The sequence below is a fragment of the Hemicordylus capensis genome, chromosome 1 (genome assembly GCF_027244095.1).
Source record: "Hemicordylus capensis ecotype Gifberg chromosome 1, rHemCap1.1.pri, whole genome shotgun sequence".
Classification (NCBI taxonomy): domain Eukaryota; kingdom Metazoa; phylum Chordata; class Lepidosauria; order Squamata; family Cordylidae; genus Hemicordylus; species Hemicordylus capensis.
Window position 1 is genome coordinate 402,285,846 of NC_069657.1, and position 26,387 is coordinate 402,312,232.

The 26,387-nt window shown below is 43.8% G+C and overlaps 1 long non-coding RNA gene across 1 annotated transcript in view; it reads left to right on the top strand.

Annotated features, from left to right (window-relative positions):
* LOC128349382 (uncharacterized) overlaps positions 1-19,667 on the top strand; it is a 167,766-nt gene extending 148,099 nt beyond the window's left edge. Inside the window, exons 3-4 of the long non-coding RNA XR_008318784.1 lie at positions 18,779-18,856; positions 19,578-19,667. This is a non-coding gene — a long non-coding RNA (uncharacterized LOC128349382). The remainder of the gene's footprint in view (positions 1-18,778; positions 18,857-19,577) is intronic.
* The last annotated feature ends 6,720 nt before the right edge of the window (positions 19,668-26,387 follow it).

The following is a 26,387-nucleotide window of genomic DNA, read 5'->3' on the forward strand; positions in this document are numbered from 1 at the left end:
GCTCACCCCCACACACTGTCTTGTGGAACCACAGCTGGTCTTGTGGAGGGAGGAGATCTGGTCTTGTGGTAACAAGCATGACTTGTCCCCTTAGCTAAGCAGAGTCCACCTTGGTTGCATATGAATGGGAGACTAGAAGTGTGAGCCCTGTAAGATATTCCCCTTAGGGAATGGAGCTGCTCTGGGAAGAGCATCTAGGTTCCAAGTTCCCTCTCTGGCAGCATCTCCAAGATAGGGCTGAGAGAGGTTCCTGCTTGCAACCTTGGAGAAGTTGCTACCAGTCTGTGTAGACAATACTGAGCTAGATGGACCAATGGTCTGACGATGCTTCTTATGTTCCTATGAGCTATCAGGGAGCACTCCACAGTCATACACAGTTTGGGTTTTTCATTGCACATTAGAGTGCAGCCTGATTTATATCTGGAGTAAAAAAAAAATCTATTTTTTGCATCGGTTTTTTGGGGCAACTTTGAACTCGCAGTAAAGCCTTGTAGAAAACCCATGGTAAAGCCTGCTATCTGGGAAAGCTCCAGGGAAACTGAACAAAACCAACTTACTTGCTACAATGATGATTACTATCTATCTATCTATCTATCTATCTATCTATCTATCTATCTATCTATCTATCTATGCCTAATTATTTTACTTATATATTATTTATATACCACTTTTCAATGAAAGAGTTCTCAAAGCAGTATATGGAGGAGGAGGAGGTTTCCTGTCCCCAAAGGGCTCACAATCTTAAAAGAAATGCAAAGGATACACCAGAAAGAGCCACTGAAGAGATGCTTTGCTGGGGTTGAAAAGGGTCAGCTGCTCAGTCCCTGCTAAAATATAAGAGAATCACCACTTTGAAAGATGCCTCTTTGCCCAGTTAGCAGGGGACTCCAGGCCTCTCCAGTTGCTCAGACTATTGCAGCTCACATATATTCAAATTCCTAATTGCCAGTGCAATGCTCTGGCGTAGCCTTTGGAATATGAGGCTGAGTGACAGCAGGGCAGGCCTCTAAGGGAGTTGACAATTGGAATAAATTGGTAGAGTACAGAGATGGGCAAAATACTTCTAAAAAGTATTTTAGATACAAAATACCTGAGCAAATGTATTTTAGATACAAAATACAGAATTCTTGGTAAGCAACCAATAAAAATGCAAAATACAAAATAGTATTTTGAAATACATCCTACAATACAAAATACAATGCCTGAAAAAAGGAAACGATTTTGAGATGTTCATGACGTATTCAAACCTGTTTCCATTTCCTTTAAGCAATAAAAGTTTTCCAAACTGACCACACACATGGCTGCCGCGCAGGCTGCTGGGTGAATCCCCACAGCAGTGCCCGAACTTCTGAGTGGTGCAACGTTGTGCCCGAAAAAGTGGTGGGGTGGCGGAGGAGCAGGTAAGGACCTGCTTTACTCATGCTTAAGAGTAGCACTACATGCCCCATCGAAATGAGTCAGTGGGCTGCAACAAATCAATTTGTGCACATCCCTATTTCATATGAGCAGTTTAGCCCAGAAAAATGTCGCAAGAGCAGTAAAAATGTAGTAAGAGCTCTTCAGGAGCTATTGTGGGTTTTCCTCTGAGAGCCAATGTCCAGGATCAGTGTTGCTGAGCAGATCCCTGAGACTTCCTTTGTGCCTATAGTCTTCATGTGGTGGTGGTGGTGGTGTGGTGGTGGAGTAGCAACTCAATCAGAGCTGACCTAGATAGGTGGGGACCCACAGAGGCCCGTCTTTATTGGTATGTGAGCAAGGCTCAGTGTGAGCAGGGTTGTTCCATAGCTGTTTCCCTCATAAACACAAAGTAACCTTTTGTAGATTTAACTAAGAGTTTATTCAGAAACAAATCCATTTTCAACTTCTCTTTCCCCTCCCTTTTTCTCTCTCTCTCTCTCTCTCTCTCTCTCTCTCTCTCCAGGATCCCCACTGGGATAAACTTGTCAACAACAAAACATAAAAGATTACTAGATAGAATACAACAAGGGTACTGGAAAAGAAGGCACCATCTCATGGTTCAGGGTCCTCAAACTGTACTCAGGATACAATGCCAGGCTTTCTTTTTTAAAAGGAAGAACTGATAGAGTCTTTTGGTGGTTCAGACAAAAGTTTGGCAGCTTTATTCAAAGTAAATAAAGCCAGTCACACATTATCGAGAAACACAAAGCACAGTTTTCCAACTTGCTGGCCTCAGCTTACATCCTCATTTGAAATATATGAATCAACTTTCAGGTAACATGAAAAATGAATATTTGTGCTTGCAGGAAACAATCAACTTAAAGAGCAACATTTTGCAAATAACAAATAAGAAGCATTTTCTTCAGCAAAAGAAACCTGAGCAGTGATTTCTGCTGTCTATATTAACTTGAGAAGGTCACAGAAAAGTTCTCCACTTTTAACTTGCTGGAAAAAAATTACAGGAAGAGTCCAGCTTCAAGTTGTCTTTTCCCAAATAGACCTTAAATTGCATGCTGTAAGGAAGACTTTTGATTTAATCACAACTCTAGCTTCTGCAAGATCAGCTAGAATAATTTCTCTTTAGCAAATAGTGAGATCGTTCAAACAACCTTTGAGAGCACCGGGGGAGGGGGGGAGGCAGGATAGCACCTAACTTCCTCCCAGATAATTCAGCACAGAACATGCACCCACACGAACGGCGATTTTGCAAACCGTGTGAAGTTCTGGAGGCCGGAGAAATGCATTCTGGCCTCCAGATATCCCACAATGCACCACACGATGAAGGATACCACCATGATTTGGGCACTCTAGGCACTCAGCTCTGTGTCTGCTTGGGTTGTGTGCGCAGCCTTAGCATTCACACAACCCTGTACCTGGGTACAAGGTCATGTGCATACCCTTTTATCCAGGTAAAAGGCCAGGTTAAAATCCTGAGCTACCTGGGAGGGCAGTGCTGGGAACACCCTCAATTTGGCGCTCCACATGAGCAGCCTGGTAGGGCTGCTCATGTGAACAGCCTCAGTATCTGCAGCTAGAGTAAACTTTGATTATATAGACAATAGGATCTTTTGTGCCTGACAGAAACTCGCAATCTCAGCATCCTCAATGTCTTTTCTGAAAGGTTGTGCTAGCTTTTAACCCAGGCTTTTAATTAGACATTGTTTTAACTGTGTTTTAATTGTGTTTTAATAGTTTTAACATTTTAAATTTTAATGTGTTCATCTTTTTATTGGTTTTTATTGTCTTGTAAACCGCCCAGAGAACTCACGTTTTGGGCGGTATAGAAGTGTGATTGATAAATGAATAAATAAATAAATAAGGACACCCTCCATATTACAGCTCACAGGCCTTTAGTATAAAATGTAATATTTTATGCAGAAGGGGTATATATCCAGAATCACACTCTCCACAGAGTACCTTTTGAAAAACAGTTTTATAAACCCCTATCAGATATTTCAAGAAACCACATGAAAAGGGAATAAAATGCATATTTGATAAGGGATGAGAATGAATCAAATCTCCAGAGATGGTTTTGACATGGTATTCCTTTGAAAGTTGCAGTTATTACATTGAATTTCAAAGTTATTATTTTGCAGTCACAGGAGGCCAGCTAATGTTAAGCTATTGGGTTTGGTTGCTAAGTGCATCTCTCTTTGTTTGGGATATAATTTGAAGATGATAATACTAACCAACCTTACAGGATTGTTGTAAAGGTTACAACAAAGATAATATAGGTGGAGAAATATTCTAAATGCTTTGAAGTTATATAGAAATGCTAGTTATTATTATTACTATGACAATTGTTGCTATGACTACACTACACTACAACAGAAAATATATGTTTAGATGTAATAGAATAGCCTTGTGCTATTCTACATACACATGTTTTCATGCACTGGGAGAATATACATTTATTTTCAGAATGAATGGAAATTGATTCATGTTCATTTTGATTGATTCCAAAACTGATGCAACCTGAAACAGGGGAAATCCACTTTGGCTCCCACATTTGTTGCCATTCATTTTTTAGTCTACTTTCCAGTAGGCTTATGAGATCACCCAGCATTCTGTGTGTGTGTGTCATCTGTGTGTGTGTCCATCTGTGTGTGTCCCCACATCAACTTCGCAATGCCTGGACCAATATAAAACAAATCAAGTACAGTTGTAGGGACACATAGAGATACTTCAACAGCATAGTTTGTGATGATGTCATCCACCCCGATACAAGATGGAGGATGTGTAAACATTTGAGGCACAAGTGGGCTAACTTGTGAACCGCCTAACCGATTTGAACCAAATTTGGTACAGCTGTAGCAATAGCAATAGCACTTACATTTATATACCGCTCTATAGCCAGAGCTCTCTAAGCGGTTTACAATGATTTTAGCATATTGCCCCCAACATTCTAGGTACTCATTTTACCGACCTCGGAAGGATGGAAGGCTGAGTCAACCTTGAGCCCCTGGTCAGGATCAAATTTGTAACCTTCTGGTTACAGGGCAGCAGTTTTACCACTGCACCACCAGGGGCTGTAGGGACACATAGGGATGCCCAAATAGTGTGGTGTGTAATGATGCCATCCACTCCAATTCAAGATGGCAGCCACGCAAACATCTGAGGCACAAGTGGGCTAATTTGTTGACTGTCTAACCATTTTAAACCAAATTAGGTACAATTGCAGCGAGTGACACATAGGGATATGTCAATGGTGTAGTTTATGATGATGTCATCCACCCAGTCCAAGATGGCAGACATGTAAACTTTCGAGGTTCAAGTGGGCTAACTTGTGAACTGCCTAACCAATTTGAACCAAATTTGCTACAGCTTTAGAGACACATAGGGATGCCCAAAGGGCATGGTGTGTGATGATGTCATCCCCTCCAATTTAAGTTGGTGGCCACGTGAACCTCTGAGGCACAAGTGAGCTAATTTGTGGACTGCCTAACCTATTTGAACCAAATTGGGTACAGCTGCAGTAAGTGACACACAGGGACACCTCAATGGCATATTTTGTGATGATCTCAACCACCCCAATTCAAGATGGTGAACGTGTAAACTTTTGAGGTGCAAGTGCACTAACTTGTGGATAGTCTAACCAATTTGAACCAAATTTGCTACAGCTGAATGGACACATAGGGATGCCCAATGGTGTAGTTTGTGATGATGTCACCCAACCCAATCCAAGATGGCAGATGCATACAATCTTGAGGCACAAGTGCACTAACGAGGACTGTCTAACCAATTTGAACCAAATTTGGAACAGCTGTAGTGAGTGACACACAGGGACATCTCAATGGTGCAGTTTGTAATACTGACATCCACCCCAATCCAAGATGGTGGACACATGAACATTTGAGGTGCAAGAGATAGCAATAGCAATAGCAATAGCAATAGCACTTACATTTATATACCGCTCTATAGCCAGAGCTCTCTAAGTGGTTTACAATGATTTAGCATAGTACCCAACATTCTGGGTACTCATTTTACCGACCTCGGAAGGATGGAAGGCTGAGTCCACCTTCAGCCCCTGGTCAGGATCAAATTTGTAACCTTCTGGTTACAGGGCGGCAGTTTTACCACTGTGCCACCAGGGGCTCTAACTTGTGGACCTCGATTTGCACCAAATTTAGTCCAGATGTAGAGGCAGTGAAAGTAGGCTGATTAGTTCTTACTAGAACAACTTGTCTTTATTTTATTTTTACTTGAACTGTTGGCTCCAGGGGGAAATTGCAGGATGTTTCTGCCTCCTCCAATGGTCATTTTGTTCTGAAAGGGCCCTTAGGGTAATACTCACAGAATCCTGAAAATGAGCAAAGTGCATCCTTGTTGTTTGGCTCTGTTTCTTCTCAAATAGCGTTCACCAAGTCTGTTTTAGGACGTTCACCACATTGAGCACTTTCTCACAATCAGGGAGAAAGGGCTCCACAATGCAGGAGAGGAAGCCTTAACATGCTTACCTCCCGTGCAGATGATCTTTGTTTTCTGGCTGGGTGTGTGGATCGCTCACCCACATGTTTGCCGGCTGCTACCAGCAGCCCGGAGGTTTGGGGCCACAAATGTGTGGTGCATTATGGGGAGCCTCCCGACTCAGGCCTACACAGGAAGCTACTCATGTGTAGGTGCTGCACAGAGCTGTGTGGCACTGACACACAATCAGTTTGCCAGGGGTGAAAGTGCACTTGCACCCTTAACCCTGGCTAACAACCAGGGCTTCCTATAGGGTTTGCTGCTGCTGTGCCGCCGCTGAGAGCCACACAGTTCCCAGAGGTTCTCACAACAGGTACTCATGCGCAGGAAACCGGGCTGGGCTTCCTTAGTCGGGTTTTGCCTGCATGTGAGAACACTCTCAGTGTGTGTTCCAAGTATGTCACCAAGTGTGTGCAAATCTGACATTTTGCTGCAGAGATAATAAGTCGGTGTTGGAGGTTTTTTTTTAGAAGACTTCTGAACATCATGCTCCTCAGTTGTTTTGCCATGCATTAAAATGTCATCCTGAAAGTAAGTGGTGTCATCTGTAGTTCCAAAAATTGCATGCATCATTCTTTGAAATACCAAAGCTGCAGAGGCTAATCCAAAAGGAAGACTTTTGTATTGAAAAGGATCCTCTTGGGTAATGAAGGCTGTGTATTTGTGAGAACATTTGAGCAGAGGAATTTGATGATAGGCCAAAGACAAGTCCAAAGTTGTGAACACGGAGGCCTCTTTCAGAGTAAGCAGCATTTCATTGATATTGGGTAATGGATGCAAATCCACTACCATATTGGACTTCACATCTCTTAAGTCCATGCACATTCAAAGTGTACCATTTGATTTAAGCACAAGAAAAATGGGATAGACCCATTCTGATGAATCAACGGGCTCTATGATGTCAGCATGCTGTAGCCTTAAGAGCTCCTCTGTAAGTGATTGGCACAATGCTATGGGTACGCTGCTCACTATGTGTTGTAAAGGTATTTCATTTGCCTTAATCTGAACATTATGTTTGAAAGGTATGGTCGTGCCTGGAGTATCAGCAAAAAAAGTCCAAGAAATCAGCAATCATATTAGCATATGTATGTGCCATCATCTATAATATGGATTCTGTGCTATTTGGATCTAACACCATCCATAGATCTTTCTGATGTTTCCAGCTCAATATTGAGACTCCTTTTTGTGACAAATGCACTTTTCCTTCTGCAGTACAACCTTTGTATTCCAGGACAGCAGTGAAGTATTCATGTATGACAATAGGGGAACCTCTATATCCCCATTGGTGGATGTCTGAAGGCTGCAGGTCCAGATCTGATTTAGTAAGTAGTTTCTTGTAAAGCATATGGGAAATGATAGCGTATAAAGAACCAGAATCAGCAAGTATGCACCCAGCAAGTATTTGGCTGAATGGGGATTTGAACTCAGGTCTCCCCAGTCCTAGTCCAGCACTCTAACCACTACACCATGCTGGCTGAGATAATGGCTTAGCTCAGAAAAGATAGCAATTTGGCACAATGCATTTTCTACCTTTATGTCCAATGGCCATCTCCTCCTCCTCCTCATCTCTATAACTATCCAAGTGATAGCTTGGATAAATAACTTTATCTATATCACTATAGATAAACTTTATAATAGCTATATATAACTTTATTTCTGCTCTAATAGCAGTTTTTCATGCAGTTTGGAGCAGTTTGTTTTCATAATAGTCTGATCCCTGATCATGTCATCAGTAAAGTTGGAAAACTCACAGGTTACACTTAAGCCACACAATGCTGTGACATATTGATCAATATGTCCAGGCAGTTGGGATCTAGAATAGAACTTGTAACATTCAGCAATCACATTCCAAGTAGAGGCTTGGATCATATAAGGCTTGAAGAACAGCTTATATTTTTAATATAAGGATATATATATATACACACACACACACATCCCTTTACAAGTTGGCAGGAAAGGATAAATGATGATATATTCTTTGACCTTCAGGGCCCAGGCAGTGAAGCAATATAGCCTTCTTCTTTTTGGAGCAAATTCAGGGCTCTGTTAGGGATGTGTGTGGAACAGGCTGGTCTGGCTTGGTTCGAGTCCGAACTGGACCTGAACCAGACCGGACCAGTTTGGTCCGGCACCCCCTCAAACCCCCTCCCCCCGGTCCGGTCTGGAAGGTGGTTCATGATTTATTTATTTTTAAAATTAAGTACTTACCCCTTCCAGGGAAGTTGTTCGAGGCAAACTGAGATAAATTAAATGAAGGAAAAATGTACTGAATATGAATGAATGAATGAATGAATGAATGAATGAATGAATGAGAACAAAAATGAAATGAAAACAAAACAAATTGGATACCCCTAATGCATTTTTTGTCAGAGACAAAGACACAGACACACAGACACAGACACAGACACACATTCAGGGCTTAATACTTAGATAATTCTCATGAACAGCAGATGAGATGGTAAACCAGTTTCTGAATTACATGCTAGTAAGACATGCTAGTCTCATCTGTTGGTATGCTTCACGTGGAAAAAAAATAATTCCCATAAACAGCAAGATAACATATCATTGAGAAGGCTCCATTGGTACCTTTTTCCTGGATATAGTTTGAAAACTTCAATAATCCGTGTGTGTGTGTGCCCGTGTGCACATGCATGCACAAACATATGGAGAATCTTGAAGTCTGTATGCGTTTCTAGACCATGTAGGTACCAAATTATGTTGGGCAGACATGCTCAGACTCTGGTATTAATCCAGATATTAATCCTATAGCTATCATATTCCAAACTGGTGGACATGTGAATGTGGACATGCAAAAACTCATGAAAGCTCGTTTGGGGGCAAAATATATTCTTTTGAAATAACATGGTCAGAATAATTATTCCTATCCACAATTGTCCCAAGTGTGTGGTATCATGAACAGAAAAGAAGCAGGATTACTTGAGTTCATATCGCTCTTGTACAATACAACTGAAACTGTGTCTTGGGTCCCAAAGCATTGTCTAAGGTGGGGCTGCACAACTTTGGCCCTCCAGCTGTTTTTGCACTACAGCTCTCATTATCCTCAGTCAAAGAGGCCAATAGTCTGGCATGATGGAGTTGTAGGCCAACATCTGCAGGAAGGCTAGAGTTATGTAGCCCTAGTCTAAAGGCACATGATACAGTCACCTTGCTGAAGTGAAGCAGATCTTGTTGTGGTCAGTGTTAAGATGGGAGACCCACCCAAGTCTGCCACCTTTGGGGATGGGACCAGAGTTCAGTGGTAGAGCATCTGCTTTGCATGTTCAATCTCCAGGTAGGGCTGGGGAAGGCTCCTACCTGAAACCTTGGAAATTTATTCATTCATTCAATCAGTCAAGCAATCAATTTATATACCTCTCTTCCTAACATGTCTTAGAGTGGTTCACATTAAACCATGTTTAATTAAACCATGAGGCTTTCTACACAAGCAGTGTGGAGAGCCTAACCGGGCTCTGTGGGGAGAGCGGGATACGAGCAGGGAGCCGTCCCTTGGCAGCAAGATCGATTGCCCACAGGATTACTGGCTCATGGAGCCAGTAGGAGCAGAGGGGATTAGAGCCCCCTGGCCCTCATAAGTCCTAGGATGCCCTGTGTGAGTGTGCAGGGCATCCTAGGGAGACCCTTGAAGCCGGGATGCTTGTTTTAGCCTCCTGGCAGGGGTCTCCTCATGAGTCGTTGCAGTGCAGAACTGCACTGTGGCATCTCATGATCAGGTAAAACAGGGTTTGCGGAGCTCACCTTATAAGGGGAGGGGTATCTTCAGAGGTTTGCTGCCAGGAGCTGCACATATTGCAGCACATGACCTGGAGAAACCAGGCTAGACTCCCTTAGCCTGATTTATCCTGGTCGTGGGAATAACCTCCATGTTTAATTTCCTAAGCATATGGTGATGCCTTAAGTGTCATTGCTTTTCCTTTGATGCCAAGATGGTCCCTAGGAGACAGTTACCAATAGTCCAACTTAGATTTCAATATGATACGGCTCTGGAGGAGAGCCACCCAGAATCAAAGAGATGAAAAATCATCGGCTTGATAGAAGTTTCTCTCAACATTCCTTTTTTAGAAGTGCAAAAATAGAAGTCTTTGCAACTGTAAGGCTGTCCCACTTAGTTGAACAATTTCACTGCAGGTTAATTGATTTAATAGTAAAAAATGGAACTTCACTAGGGTTAAAGTTACATGAAACTCTGAACTCACTCACTTCATCTACTGTTTGAATAGTGTGTGTTACGTTTGACCCTGGCCTTTTGGGAGTTTGAAGTTTGAAATCTGTGGGCTTTGAAGTTCAGAGTTTCAAAATGCAGACACTCTCATTGCAATCTTTTCCCGCTTGTGAGTCGAGTCTGTATGGCTTTGCACATGTGTAAGGAATCCTGACCTACATCAGAAACTTACATCACTCTAGGTTTCTAAGGACCTACATTAGGACAGGTTTATCAATGGCTGCTAGTCTTGATGGCTCTAACCAGGGGCATAACTATAATAGAGCAAGAGGAGACAGTTGTCTGGGGGCCCACTGCCTTGCCCCCCCCAAGGCAAGTCACATGACTGACTCCCCCAGCCGCGCATCTGTCTGGGCTTCCTTCAGTTGTATTCATACTCCAAAACTGATGTGAGTGCTAAGACCTGGAGCTACCAGAACAGCATGTCTTTCTCTAGTACCATTGAATGACTTGTATCGTCCACAATTTACAAAACCTTAAAAAAAAAATTAGGATGATGTTCTATTGTGGCACATAGGTGCGTATATATATATATATATATATATATATATATATATATATATATACACACACACACACACACACACACACACACACACACATATACATACACACACACACCCCTATGCTTTTTGTTACCACTATTCAGCCTCATTTAAGACTTCTTTACTTCATGAGCTGAGCTTCAGTGAGGGGGGTGGACATTTTAAAATCTTGTCTCTGGGCCCACTCCAACCTTGCTTTGCCCCTGGCTCTAACTCTGCTGACTGAGCAATGAGTCACCATTTAAAGTGGTGATTCTTTTATATTTAGCAGAGGAAGAGCAACTGGCCATATCCAACCCCAGCACAGCATCTTCCCAGTGGCTGTTGCTGGTGTCTACCTTATATTTCTTTTTAGACTGTGAGCCCTTTGGAGACAGGGGACCAGGGTTCCCTTTAATTTTTAAATCAGTGAGTGGAAAGAGTTTTGTCCTGGGTGGCAACATCAGGTCAGTGTGTGCACATAACTCTCTCTCACACACAGACACACACAGAGTGAGACGCACAAACACACACAGGTTAATGACTTTTGCACCACATCTAAACCCTCCCCCACCGTGTGTGTGTGTGTGTGTGTGTGTGTGTGTGTGTGTGTGTGTGTGTGTGTAGGAGGGAGCCACTGCTCCCTCCCATTCTCCTCCCCCGTGCCCCCAGCTCTGGTCACTCTGGGTGCTGCCTCCGCCTCTTGTCCATCCCTCAGGCCCCCAGCCCTGGTCAGTCTGGGCTCTGTCTGTCTGGACTGCCAGTGGGGAGCCACTGGGAGGGGAGCCGCCCCGCCTCCCATCCTCCTCTGGCTGCTGGAACAGCTGGAACTGGAGGAGGAGGCTCGGCCAGCAGCGGGGGGGGGGGAGGCGGTGGCGGTGTGACAGCGACCCAGCTGGGGAGTGGGGGGAAATGTGATAATTCTCCCTGGCCAGGGAGGGGGGAAACGGGGTGCCGGGGACCGGGTGCTGGGCAGTTGGGCAGCAATGGCGGGGGCTTGTGCGGGGGTCTGGAAGTTGGTGTGTGCACACACAGGGGACATATTATTTATGTATTTATTTTTCTGTGTAAACTGCTTTGAGAACTTGGGTTGAAGAGTGGTATTTAAATATTAGTAGTAATACCTCAAGCTCAGAGGCAAAATGCCTCTGAATAAAAGTTGCAGGGGAGCAAAAGCAGGAGAGAGGGCATTCCCTCACCATTTGCCTGTGGGCTTCCCAGTGGCATCTGGTAGGCCACTATGAGAAACAGAATGCTGGACTAGGTAGGCCTTGGGCCTGATACGACAGGATTGTTCTTGTGTTCTGAGGAGGCCTCTCCTCCACTCAGCTGGGCACGCTGTGTCTGGGTAATGTGCAATGCCTAGTCATTCCTATTGTGCTCCTAATTTCCACTCATTCAGTATTTGTCTACAGGCCCTCAGGCACAGGGCTCTATGTTAATGGGAATGACTGTGCATGTTGCATTGTGTTAGGTCAGCAACGCCAACCCAGTTTCCAGAAGGCCTGTGTTTAAAAGCATGTGAATGGTGACAGTGACACTCTTTCAATAGAAGTCAGTCAAACTATTAAGGTCTGCTGGAGAGGCCTTCATTTGAAACTTTTTGATTTAAGAAGCCAGATTGTGAAATGGAGCAGTCTTTTTCTGTTATTTCTCCCAAACTTTGGAATGTTATACCTATTAAGGTATATACTAAGGTATATTAGCTAAAATCCAGATTCACATTTAAAACATTCCTTTTAAAACAGATTTCTAAAAACACTTTCCTTTGATTTAGCCAATTGGTGAAATAGGTTTTGCTTTTATTGGACTGAGGTTGTATTTTGTCCTTTGTCAAAGGTGCTCAGTGCCATTTTCCTTCACAATCTGTGGGGCAGATTAGGCTGAGAGATAATAACTTGCCCAAAGGAATGAGCTTCAGGACTGAACCAAATGAACTTCAGGACTAAACAGGAATTTGATTCTACACCTAGGTTTGAATCTTGGTTGTCACATGATCTGAATCTAACAAATAAAATACAGCCTGTTCTTAAAGACATTTCTATTCCTAATTCTCTCCAGACAGAAAGAGTATATTCCTGATTCTGCTCTCACTCTATCTTGTTGGAGGGCTATAGGCCACCTCTAGCCTCAAAGGCAGGATGCCTCTGAGTACTAGTTGCAGGGGAGTAACAGCAGTAGAGAGGGCATGCCCTCAACTCTTGCCTGTGGCTTCCAACAGCATCTGGTGGGCCACTGTGTGAAGCAGGATGCTGGACTAGATGGGCCTTTGGCCTGATCCAGCAGGGCTATTCTTCTGTTCTTATGTTCTTATAAAGCCAAATCAGAGTGAGGGCAAAATCTGGAAACTTAGTTGACATTCTAACTAATTCACAGACATATAGCTAAAGGCTGTATGTCTACAGTAGTCTGAAGCACAGGTACATGCACATCGGACTCTGATTTTTGCTGATCGCCCCTTCCCCAAGAAGCACTCTGTACAACATGCAATTTTGTCCCTGAAGGCTGTGCAGCCCTCAGGGACATAATTGCACATTGCACAGAGTAATAGAGGGAAGATTGGCACATTGATGTTTGTTTGTTTGTTTGTTTGTTTGTTTGTTTTGGCCAAAGTTGCCCTCACTTGAAAAATAGTGAAGACCGCCTCCCTATTCACATCCCCACTGCGCACACACACTTTGCCAAAATGCCCCCAAATTTAGATAGAATAAATAGCTTTTTATGAAAAGCACATTTGGGCTCTGCAACAGCAGGGTCAGAACCAGACCTAGAGTTGCAAATCTGAGTGATTCAATTCTGAATGCACATGATCTAAGATGAGTGTATTTTCCTTTGTAACAGAAAAGTTTTTTTCTTTTTATTTTTCTGGTTCTTTCCTTGTCAGTAGGTATTAAAGGGATCTGCATATGAAAAAGAGTTTTATAACTCCAGCCACCCTGACTGCTCATACTTACTGCTTTGGTTTATCCTGGAATAATGAGTTCAGATGTATGGTTTAAAGTTTCTCTGAGCCTTTCTTTTGTTATTTGCATTAATAGCTGATAGTTGGTCCTATGGAAAGAAAAGCAGAGCAGAGTTATTTGTAATATGCATGAATATTCTGGTAAATGTGGGTTTTACATTCCCATTACAAATCCAATTGAGGCAAGCCTTTGTATGTTAATACACCCTTTGACTGCTGACTCAGTTGGAAACAACTGACAAGAGTGGGAAAACATAGAAAAGAAAAATGATTATTTCTGGCATTAAAAAAAAAAATCTTTGAAATTTATATTGGATGAAGTTTGAAATCTGATTTATCTGAAAGTTTCCTCTTTCTGTGAACATTTCAATGTAGTACCTACAATGACATTAATTAGAGAAAGGAATTTGATCTCGCTAATGCCCAGCTAAAATTATAAATTGATACTCTTAGTTCTTGCCTGGAATGGTGAATTATACAAAATGTAGGCTTTGATCAAGTGATATGAGATAAAACATCCTCATGCAGGTAGAATTCAAAGCTTTGCAGATTAATGCTCCTTGTGCCTGGCCAATTCAATAAAGCAGGGTTCCCAATGGGGGGTATCTGAAGGGTTCCCAGGGCCCTCCTGCCTCCCCATACTGAGCTGCTTTATTTTTCCCCATCTGAGGATTGTCAGCTTGAAGCTGACACATTTTCAGTGATGTGTATGCTGTAGCAGGGGAGGAAGAACTATGAAGACCCTCCTTCTCTGCTCCTGATTGGCTGATTACATGCTGAAGCTCAGTTACCTCTCCCCTCAGCCTGACTAACAAGCTTCAGAAAATTATAGGCTTGTGCGTATTCAGAAAATTCAAATTCGGATCTGTTCCAATCCATATTGGACAGTATTGGATTTGGATTCCATGGGCTCTGGCAATATTGGATATCAGATTGGATATCATTCTGACAAGCTTTCTGAATAGTCACCAAGAAAGCTTGGGAAGACCCAGCTCCGAATTGAGCTAAATGGATCGTGACCAGTATAATGATATATTGTGGAATAGGTCCAATTTGCCTACAATGATTCTTCCTGTTTGAGGGAGCAGGGCCTTTTCAGTAGTTGCACCATCACTATGAAATATTCTGCCTTACAAGGCCCACCAGGCTCTCTCCCTCCTTCAGGCCTGCAGGCCAACAATTTCATTTCATAAGGCCTCTGATGAATGCCACTATTCATAAAATATTTTACCTTTTGTTGTTTTGGTCCTTTTAAATAATAAATTGTGAATGTCTGTTATAAATTGTTATGATCTTGTGAGCGGCTCTGCAGGATTCTTGGATGTGAAAGGCAGGATATAATTAGAGTCAGTGAGTGAATGAATGAATGGAACAAACAGCACTTGGGGGATGGAACACCTAGTGGCCACTTCTGTAAGCAGGAATATCCACAGTCCCAGCATGCCCTGCCAATAGAAACTGCTTCTGCGCATGAGCACTCTGATCCCACTTACACTGCCTTTGTGAGTGGCTCATTTTCTTAAGCTGTTGTTTGTGCAGTTTATAATGTGTTAATATTTTGCATTGTGCACCCTCTCTGCATTAAGGAGTTCTTAACTGGACACTGTGTTCCACAGCAGTCCTGATAAGCATTCCCTGAGCAACCCTGGAACACAAGACCCAAAGGGGCTGTGTATATATACATACATACATATATATAGAGAGAGAGAGAGGGGGGGGGGGAAGAGACAGGCAGGACAGGCAGAGACATGAAAGGGGAGGGAAAACAAGAAAAGGAGGACCTTGTCTCTGTGTCTTCGTCTTAGGAGAGTTTGAAGTGCTACCTACACATCTACGCATGCTGCATTTTAATGGCTCTGCTGTTATTTAATGATTGCAAAAACAATTTAAGATCAACTGCATCCCAAAGAACAAAAAGCACTTTGAGAAGATGCTGGTTTCAAGGACTGGGAAGGGATGTCAAAGGGGCATTTCCTAAATTGCTGAGCAGGCAGGAATGAAAGTAAATAACAAAGTATTATCGGGGTGGGGGAGATCAAATTAGAGAAGATGAAGGAATACAATTCGCTCTTTTGTTACCCCCCACCCACCCACAAAAAAACCCAACTAGAGGAGAATCAAAATCACTGTATTTGTAAGCCTTAAAAAAACAAAAAACACCAGCATACTCAGAGGAAAACAATTACTTGCTGTCCCAGGAAACTGGACACAAAATGGAAAATCTTATGCTTGGCTCCATTTCCATGTACATATTTTATTCAGGAATAAGTAAGGAATTAAGTAAGAATATGCAGGCATAAAAAGTTTCAAAAGTCAGGTCAGAATCTGCTCCCATGAGCCTCACTGACTTAAGAACGTTTTTGTTGAAAAGTGACACATACATGTTGTTTCGTTGTCGTTTTCTCCTCCTCCTCCTCTGACAAAGTCACTAAGCATGAGGTGTCAGTGATATATATCCCTCCTGCTACCCTGGCATTATTCCTATAGCAGTAAATGCTTTTCTTAAAGTAATGATCCAAACTCATTACAACAAAGTCTAAGCACTTCATTAATCTTCACAACCTTCCACAGAGGTAATGATTATTAGATGGGACACCACCCTGAAAGCCAAAGGTATATCCTGTTAATCCATTTTTGTACTGTTTAGAAACACTTTCATTAAATGAAGATGTCCCATAGATTTATGTGGAACTTATTTCCAACTAAAATGTGCATAGTGTTCTCCCCCTAGTTCCATGAAGTCACCCACAGGACATAATTCACTGGTATACGTGAGTTTTTGATTGACTGTATCATGGATCCTAACCTGAATGCCTGATCCTATGGATCACTATACTGATGCAACAGGCAGGGATGTGCGAACTGGTGTGTGAACTGGAATGCACATCGGGCACTTCCGATTTGATGCTGACCAGGCCTTGCAGCCTGCAAAGAGGTACGCAGCTGCCCCATGCCAACGAAGGAAATTGCCAATGAAGGAAATGCAGCAGGGAGTAAGGGCACCCTCCCTGCTCCTTAAAGGTACCCCACCCACCACTGAACTGTCCACCTGACAGTTCTGCACATCCCTAGGAGTTATTACCAAAGACTCTTGCCCCATTCACACACAATACAAAACCAGAGTTTAAGGGACCAGAGGTTGCCAAATGTAGGTAACTCTGGTTCTGCATGGAGAGAGAACTAAAGATTTCTTTTCTAACCTCCAGTTCAATCAGGTTGTATTGAGTTTTGCTGCTCCAGCCTGAGGTTTGCCATAGACTGCGTTACATGCAAATGTGGAACTGCAGGCTCGGCTGTCTGGAACTGGAGTTGAAGGAAGAAGCCCCTCCCTCTTTCCATCTGTGATTGGCTGTGCAGGCTGTCCTTCATGTAAGAAGTAAGCCCACATAGCCAATCCCCTCTTTAGGTTTTCAGACAACAGGCCATTAGTATGCATTGGGAATTCTTCAGCAAAGCTTAATTCCTGTTACAACACCTAGCTTAAACTCTTCATCAAACACCATATCACAACCATAACTTCTGGACATTCCTAGTCCTCTTGCTCTTGCCAACCCCATCTCATCTCAACCCCATCTTTGAGGATAAGAAGATTGCCATCTTTATGGGGCATCACATCAGGCATGCAACACTACTTCCATTAGGTATTGCCCAAGGCAAGAAGTGGAAGATGCAATGCCTATCATAGATCTTTATTCTTTTCTATTTGGACAGATGAGTCCTTGCTTTATCAGCCCACACTTCTGTAGGCTCACAGTGAAAGCAGACAGCCTTGCACTTATGCCCACAAGAACAGCCCTGCTGGATCAGGTGCAGTACTTCTCTCATCCAGCATCGTCTTTCCCACAGAGGCCCATCAGATGCTTTGGGAAGCCACACAAGGAGATGAGGGCATGCCCCATCAGAAGTGCTAGCTAGATTAGAACATGTCACATGACCATCAGGGATGTATCTAACTAGAGTTTCTGGCATGTGGGCATGCTATTTGAAGTATTAGCATTCTTGTGCATAAGTGCAAGACCATTGGCACTTCACTGCACGCCCACAGCAGTGTGAGTGAATTGCTACTGCCCATGTTACACTGCACTAGATGTCGGCCACTGCATAGTATGATCTGGCTTTACCTCCATACATAAATACTCTGATGGAGAACCATATAAACATCTGTAACTGCCTTGTGCTGGCCCATCTAGCATAGTATTTGCACTGGCTGGCAAAAGCTCTCTAGGACAAGAGTATGCCTTGTAAGGGCATAGCATAAGAACATAATGACAGCCCTGCTGGATCAGGCCCAAGGCCTTTCTAGTCTAGCATCCTGTTTCACACAGCGGCCCACCAGATGCCTCTGCAGAGCCTACAGGCAAGAGATGAAGACATACCCTTTCTCCTGTTCTTTCCCCCCTCCAACTGGTATTCAGAGGCATCCTGCCTCTGAGCCTTGAGGCAGCCTATGGCCATCAAGAGCAGAACAGTAACCATTGATAGACCTGTCCTCCAAGAATTTATCTAAGCTCCTTTCAAAGCCATCTAAGCTGGTAGCCATCACCATGTCCTATGGCAGAAAATTCCATAGACTAATTATGTACTGTGTAAAAAAGTACTTCCTTTTGTCAATCCTAAATTTGATGACCGCTTGTGGTGTATAGGAGCCGGTGAGTGAGTATGTGAGTGTGTGGGGGTTAACATAGCAACCAGGCACAGAAGGTTCAGAGGGGGGAGGATTTAAAACAAGGCAGTTGAGACAGAGAGAAGAGAGAGAGAGTTGGATGTAGTTGCATGGGAGTAGGAGGTCTTTTGAGCTGGGGATTGAGAGTTGGGGTGTGTGTTCTGAACAGGAGAGATTGTTCAGGGGGTTTGTGTGGAACTTGAAGGGTGAATGTGTGGAGGCTGGAGAACCAGCAGTGTTCTGGGCAGCTAGTTACAGACAAGAAGGTCTGGAGGAATTGACTAAGTTTACAAACCCAAGTTTAATTACCTCTCTGCCTCAGTTATCGCACCTCTTTATATGTTACATTTTATCTGGAACAGCTGGTGTACCTAGTAACTTGGTAGAGAAGCTTGTGTGCCCTGCTTTGCAGAGATCTTTATTCTAATCAGTAAATAATGAACTTATTCTTGTTTTCATTTTAGACCTCCAAGTTTTGTTTCATTTTATATCCTGAACATATACGCCTATCCTGCGCTCGCGAGGCTACGCAGCCAACGGTGGTGAGTACCGAGAGTAGGGTAACCAGAATTTATATGATGGCAGAGAGGGAAAGTAAAAACTTAAATGGCTTCCCAGAACCTGAAGACTAAACATAGAACAATAAAAACAAATCAACTCCCTGGAATTGAGAGGGGCATCAGGGTGAGACCCTGAAACACCTGGTTCTAGGTTGTGAAAGATGGAGGAAAATTTATCTCTTTCCACTCTCTCCATGCCATGCATAATTGTATAGACCTCTCTCATGTCTCCTCTCAGCCACCTTTCTTCTAAACTTATAATCTCCAGATGTTGTACCCTTGCCTTATAAGAAAAGTGCTCCAGGCCCCTATCGTCTTGTGATGATGGGAACTGTAGTTCAACAACTGGAAGGCCAAGGTTGCCTACTGCCGTTCTAAAGTTTTAGGCTGTTCCCAGCCTTAGAAGGAGCTGCTGAAGACTGAGATTGCAACTATCTGTATGCAAAGCATGTGCTCCTCCATTGAACAACAGCCCCTCCTCACAAACTATATTTAAATAAAAGCATGTTGCGTGGCTTTCGTCCGTGCAAATAGCATATTTTCCAAGAGAGCTGCAGTTATGAGTAACAGCTGAAACCCAGGAGATGTAGATGAGGGCGGGGGTGGGAGGGAGAAACACATACATTTACAAGGCTTGATTTGAAAACAGATGGACAGCTGATGAAGGGGGGAAATAAGCAGTGAAACAGTCCTCATATTTCAGAAGACGACGCAGAGCAGGTGGCTCTTGAAGTGACACAGGAGCAAGTGAAAGTTCACTTCTGGCACAGACTGACAAGAAGTGGGAAGCAGCACTCAGGTACACTGACATGATTCTACAGGTGTGAGTGGAATTTGGAGAAACTCTACGCTTGTACAGGGTAGAATATAGTAACTCATTCACTCCTAATACAAAGGTAGTTCTGCACACATGTTCTGAGGTGCAGTACTGTGCCAGGGATACAGTACAAAGTACCCAGGATCCTAACACTTGACATTAAGGAAACTTCACATGATGCAATGACATAATACCTGTTCTCAGCTACAGGAGACACTTAAATTTTTTAGTGTTTCTTGTCAGTACAGCACCGTTCTTAGCAGGAAAGGAGGAAGGGGTCCCACGCACAGTATGGGTTAAGGTTAGGGTACCCTTTCTGACACTTCGATCTTTCTGCCACTTCGATCTCATCCGGAAAGTGATCTGCTTTATTGGAGGCTTCATCTAAAGCCCCTACTTAGTGTGATGGGAGCAATGGAGGTTACATAGGTTACAGAAACTGCCTCATACTGAGTCAGACTCTTAGTCCATCTAGCTCAGTATTGCCTATACCAGGATTCCTCAACCTGAGGCCCTCCAGATGTTGCTGAACTACAATTCCCATAATCCCAGCCACAATAAGTTGTAGCTGGGGGTGATGGGAATTGTAGTTCAGCAACATCTGGAGGGCTGCAGGCTGGGGAAGCCTGGCCTACAATGTCTGGCAGCAACCCTCTTAGGTTTCAGACAGATATGTCTCAGCCTCACCTGGAGATGCAAGGGACTGACCATGGGATCTTCTGCATGCAAACCAGATGCTCTTCTGAGGGATGGAAAAAGGTGTTAATGTACCATAAATGAATTCATAGCCCTCTGCTACCTTAACCACAGTCTTCAAATGCCATCCCAAAGAAAAATGGCAATCTCCAAGAGGATACATTTCCATTGTTGGTTCCCAGTGGCAGAAGATGCATGTCAAAACAGATGGGGTACACAAACCCCAGCCTGAACTTATAAAATAAGAACAGCCTTGCTGGATAAGGCCCAAGGACCATCAAGTCTAGCATCCTGTTTCACACAGTGGCCCACCAGATGCCTCTAAGAAGCCCATAAGCAAGAGGTGAGGGTATGTCCTCTCTCTTGCTGTTGCTCCTCTGCAGCTGGTATTTAGAGGCATCTTGCCTTTGGGGCTGGAAATGTCCTATAGTCCCAGTCTAGTAGCCATTGGAAGATTTGTCCAGTGTTCCCTCTAACAGGGATCCTCAGATTTTGTTGACTACAACTCCCAGAATTCCCAGTTGTAATTACTTTGGCATGGGGATTATGAGAGTTGTAGCCACCTTAAGTGGCGCAGCGGGGAAATGCTTGACTAACAAGCAGAAGGTTGCCAGTTTGAATCCCCACTGCTACTATATCGGGCAGCAGCAATATAGGAAGACGCTGAAAGGTATCATCTCATCCTGCATGGGAGGAGGCAATGGTAAACCCTTCCTGTATTCTATCAAAGAAAACCATAGGGCTCTGTGGGCGCCAGGAGTCTATGTTACCTTTAGTCAACAACATCTGGGAATCCCTGTTAGAGTGAACACTGGATCTGTCCTCCATAAATTTGTCCAAGCCCTTCTTAAAGCCATTCAGGAGGCGGGTGGGTGGGGTTGTGGGTGGGGTTAGAGCTAAGACTCAATGGAAGGTGGGACTTTGCCTGGCTATTAGTGCATCTCCTGCTCTGCACATTTTCAGCTCCCAGCCTCCCACCCTGAGGGCAGAATGGGGATTGATGGTCATCCTATTCAGGACTGATTTGCTTTCTAACAGACTGGCCAAGCTGGAAAGTTTTTCAGTATACTCCTTTTAGTTCCTTTGTTCAGTCACAACTGGCAGGAGATGGGAGTAGGGACAAGGCCATCACTGAGCAACCTTGGGCATGTCTGAGTAAGGGAGAGTGGTCAGTAAATCAAGACTTGGCAGTGTGAGGTCCATGAATAGGACTCGTACCTGTTTCAGAAGCACCACCAACCCGAATGGCTTGGTGTGTGTTGGTGTGTGGGGGTGTGTGTGGTGTGTGTTGGTGTGTGTGGGGGTGTGTTGGTGTGTGTTGGTGTGTGTGGGCTTGGTGTGTGTGTGGGGGGGGGGGAGGCATCTGAATTACCCTGACCCAAGTGGCATAGGGAGGGCAGCCCCCCAACACAGCAGCAGTGAAAATGGTCCATTTATTCCTACTTCTGCTTTCCATCCATCAACCAGTTACCAATCCACACATGAACCTGTCCCCTTATCCCATGACTGTTATGTTTTCTCAATAGTCTTTGATGAGGGACTTTATCGAAAGCTTTTTGAAAGTCCACGTATACTATGTCAGCTGGATTGCCTTTATTCACATGCCTGTTGGCACTCTCGAAGATCTCCAAAAGGTTGGTGAGGCAAGATTTACCTTTGCAGAAGTCATGCTGGTTCTCCTTCAGCAGGGCCTGTTCTTCTATATGCTTAACAATTTTATCCTTGACAATGTTTTCCATCTATTTGCCCGGCACAAAAGTTAAGCCAACCGTCCTGTAATTTCCCAGATCCCAACTGGATCTCTTTTTTAAAATAGGTTTTACATTGACTATTCTCCTGTCCTCTAGTACAGAGCCTGATTGTAGGGACAAGTTACATATTTTTGCAAGGAGGTTGGCAATTTCACATTTGAGTTCTTTAAGGACTCTTAGGAGGATGCCATCTGGCACAGGTTATTTGTTAATTTTTAATTTTTTCAAACAGTTTAGAACAATTTAATTTTTTAAAATTAACAAGTTAAATTTTTATTTTTTGCAAACAGTTTTAATTTTTCAAAACAGTTGTCTATTGTCACCTCTGTCTCATTCAGTTCTTTAGCCTCTGTCCCTGAGAAGCTCAGTTCAAGTGCAGGTATACACTCAGTATACTGCACCATGAAGACAGATGCAAAGAACTTGTTTAGCTTCTCTGCAATCTCCACATCCTCATTAATAATCCCTTTCACTCCCTCATCATCTAATGGTCCAACCTCCTCCCTGGCAAGTTTCTTACTTCTGATGTATTTAAAGACGTTTTTGTTATTCCCTTTGATGCTTCTTGCTAAATGTTCCTCAAACTCTCTTTTTGCCTCTCTTATTATCTTCTTGCATTTCTTCTGCCAGAGTTTGTATTCCTTTGTGTTCTCTTCATTTGGGTAGGCCTTCCAATTTCTGAAGGAAGTCTTTCCCCTGTTTATTGCTTCCTGGGAGTGGCAAAGTTGAGTGAGCACTACACAGGGGGCAGGGGCATGAGGGCAGGGGAATTCAATTTTAAACAGTGGCGAACATACACATGATCAGTTTCTGCAATGCTCTGCAGGGCTATGTCACCCTCCCCAGCATTCGGGAGGCCGCCCCACCCTTGCTGCTCACTTGGCCACCATGAGTGCTGGCCATGCTAACCCCTCAAATGGCCTTTGTACAGCCCTCCCTGTGGGATGCTGGGTCAGAATGCTGCCCACAGAGCATACTGGGAACCAGCTATAAGTAAGTTTGCTATCATGTAAAGCTGTATCCCCCCACCCTCATCACCCTCCTCCCCAGAACAGCGCTCACCGGTTACTACTGGCTGAGACCTTCTACATGAGAGCAAAGAAACACTTTTTACAGTGGCACCTCTGTTATTGGCACCTCTTTATTGAGCGGGGGAGAGGAACTACCCCTATCCAATCCAACACAGCATCCCTCTAGTGGCTGTTGCTGGTGTCTAACTTTGGTTGTTTTTAGATTGTGAGCCCTTTGGGGACAGTGAGCCATTTTTATTTATTTATTTTTATTTCTCTATGTAAACTGCTTAGGGGACTTCTGTTGAAAAGTAAAGTAAAGCTGTGCCGTCGAGTCGGTGTTGACTTGTGGGGAAAAGTGGTATGTAAATATTCATAGAGGCTATTCACATGGACGTGAAAAATCAGGCCAAGGGAGCCCAGCCTGGTTTTGCATGTGCATGTGACCCGCCGGGATCAGGCCAATCCCAGAGGCACTCAGAGGCAAAGCCACCTAACTGGACACCCTTAAAATGAAGTTAAGGGAGTGAGCACCCCCTTAACCTCCTTTCCAATGTTGTGTGTCAGCCATGGCTGCTAGCAGCCACAACTGGCAGACTCGGTGGGGAGGGGGATCCCAATAATGTACTTGCACGGTGCATTATCAGAGCTCCGGAGGATGGGGCGATGTGGGGTAGGGCGTCCTGGCACCCTGACCCTCAGAGCTACTGGCAGGAGCCGGTGCTTGTCTGAATAGGCGATCTGCCCACCCAAGGAGCAAGTACTGCTCGTATGAGGGGAGGCATATTTAACCAGCCTTCTCAACAGCCCACCCTCTAGCCCTTCTCACTGCTTATGAGAAGAGGCTCACAGTAGTAGTAGTAGTAGTAGTAGTAGTAGTTGTTGTTGTTGTCCAAGTCATTCTTGCCCTGTGTTGTTCTTGGTGTGGGGGCAATCTCCATTCTGGCAACTCAGTCACTTCATAAAGCAGTGCTTCCATCGCTGGAGGTCATCATGGTCATAGGGATGGCCTGAGCTTTATCCCGCTGGTGTTGCTCATTCAAAACAGCCTCAGCCCTTGGCCTGCTGCTGCTTCTTTCTGAAATGCTTCCAGCCAGCCACAAAGAAACCTGCAACAGCTGCCTGTTCATGAAGAAACGCTCTTCCACCTCCCACTCCTGCGTGTGCCGAGTATTGAGCTGGGATCCCACTCGGCAGCATTAGCCCTTCTTGCTAAAGATCACTGCTTCTTGTCCCTACTGTTAAGACTCTGCTTTACCCACCAGGTTGGCATCAAAACACTGAGAATCAATGCCAAGCTGAAACTTTTGACAACGCTTGATGTTCTAAAAGGGCAACGCAGTGGGAATCCGCCCTCTATGTTCACTCAGTGTTGGCGGCTTGCCCAGGCAGCCTTCTTTTAACTGACCAAGTGTATGCAAAATTGTGCATTGTCTCTGCCTCTACTTCAATCTGATCTGCATCGGCTCTGCCAAGCAAGCGAGTGCCTGTTCTTATCTAGGCTGTGAGGAATCATCATACAAGAGACATATTTCATATATTCTAAGAGCAAAGCTGATGAGAACTGTCAGCTTCCTGGTCCTCTGGGCAAACAAATCAGGGGAATGGAATTCAGTCCACATGTAAACCAGACCTAATCTAGGGGTGTGTGTGTGTGTGGAACCAGTTCTGTGATGGCAGTTCCTATAATCCTGGATACTAACTGGCTGAATGATCAAGGATAATTCTCAAAACTGTTTTGCCCATAGTATCACAGTGGCCTGCAGTCTGGCTTGATTTAGGAATACACATGGCACAGAAATGACAGCCCTATTTAATGTCCAGAGAGTGTACGAGAATTCCCACTCTCCACCCCTCCACCCCCACTAACATTCTCTGACATGGTTATAAGGGGATTTAGCTCCTCACCCTTATTTGATTGCTCCCTGGGCGGAAAGAGGGTCGAACCCACCATTGTCTAAATCAGAGGCTTACCAACTAACCCTTTTGTCCTGAATAGGTTATAGGCTTAAGATATACAACATGCCAGGATAGACTCCAAAGAAGAAATTCAATAGTTACTGGGGAACAGTTGGTGTAAAACAGAGGGAGGGAGGATAGCATCCTTCTGCAGATTGCATCTCTTAATACAAAGTAATATATAATTGTGCCCAAGTACCGTAGCTTATGATCAGGGCAACTAGCTACTGTAAAATCTATTACAGTATCGTTGATGATGATAGCAGCTTACATATCCCACAGCATAATGTGGGCATTGCGGAACTGCCTGAGTTCTTGCGGGGCTCTAACACATGCAGTGATGGTGCTGCACAAGAGGGCAGTACCTGAACTACTGAGTTCTTGTGCAAATGCATGCTACACGCAACATCCATTGGGAATAAGGTAAGTAACTCACCACATGCAATCACACTAGACATCAGTAGTTCCGGTACTGCCCTCATGTGTAGTACCATCACTGCTTATGTTAAAGCGTACCATCACTGCTTATGTCACAGCGGGGTGGGTAGTCCTGTCCACATTATGCTGCCATACATAATGTGCTTTGCCCAGTTCATATGGCTTACATTGATAAAGGCTGAGTTTAATCCACAATGAAGAGAGCATAAGCCAAACCTTTTTGCAATGTTTTGACATTTTGACATACATCCAGGCTGTTCAATCCACAAGCAAGTCTGTGACAATTTTTGACTCTGCTCACCATGAGCTGACAAGCAACCTGGGTGCATTGACTTCTACTACTACTACTACTACTACTACTGTTACAAATATTTATATACCACTTTTCAACAAAATTTCCAAAGAAAGAAAGAAAGAAAGATCCCTGTCCCCAAAGGGCTCACAATCTAAAAATAACAATACTACCTGTTCAGTAGTATACACCCAGTACAGTATATATCAAAACACAACCCACATCTTGGATTATCGTGATGGACATATAGATTAGCCTTGTGTTTAAATTGAAAGTTTCCAAGCATTAAAGAAAGGGACTTTACAGAAAAAACATATATCTGACTTCATGGAGTGAAGGGCGGGGGGTTGGAAAGGGTCGCAACTCCAGAAGTCTTACTCTGAAGATGTAAAAAGCTGGGACATGATTTCTTGGTAATAAAATTCACATTTCAGGACTCTATAGATTTTGCCTGGCAGATCAGACAAGCTCCTCATCTCCTGCAATCGATAATATATGGGCCAGATTTTCATAAAATGTCATCTACAAGTGGAGATTGCTTCTCGAAAGA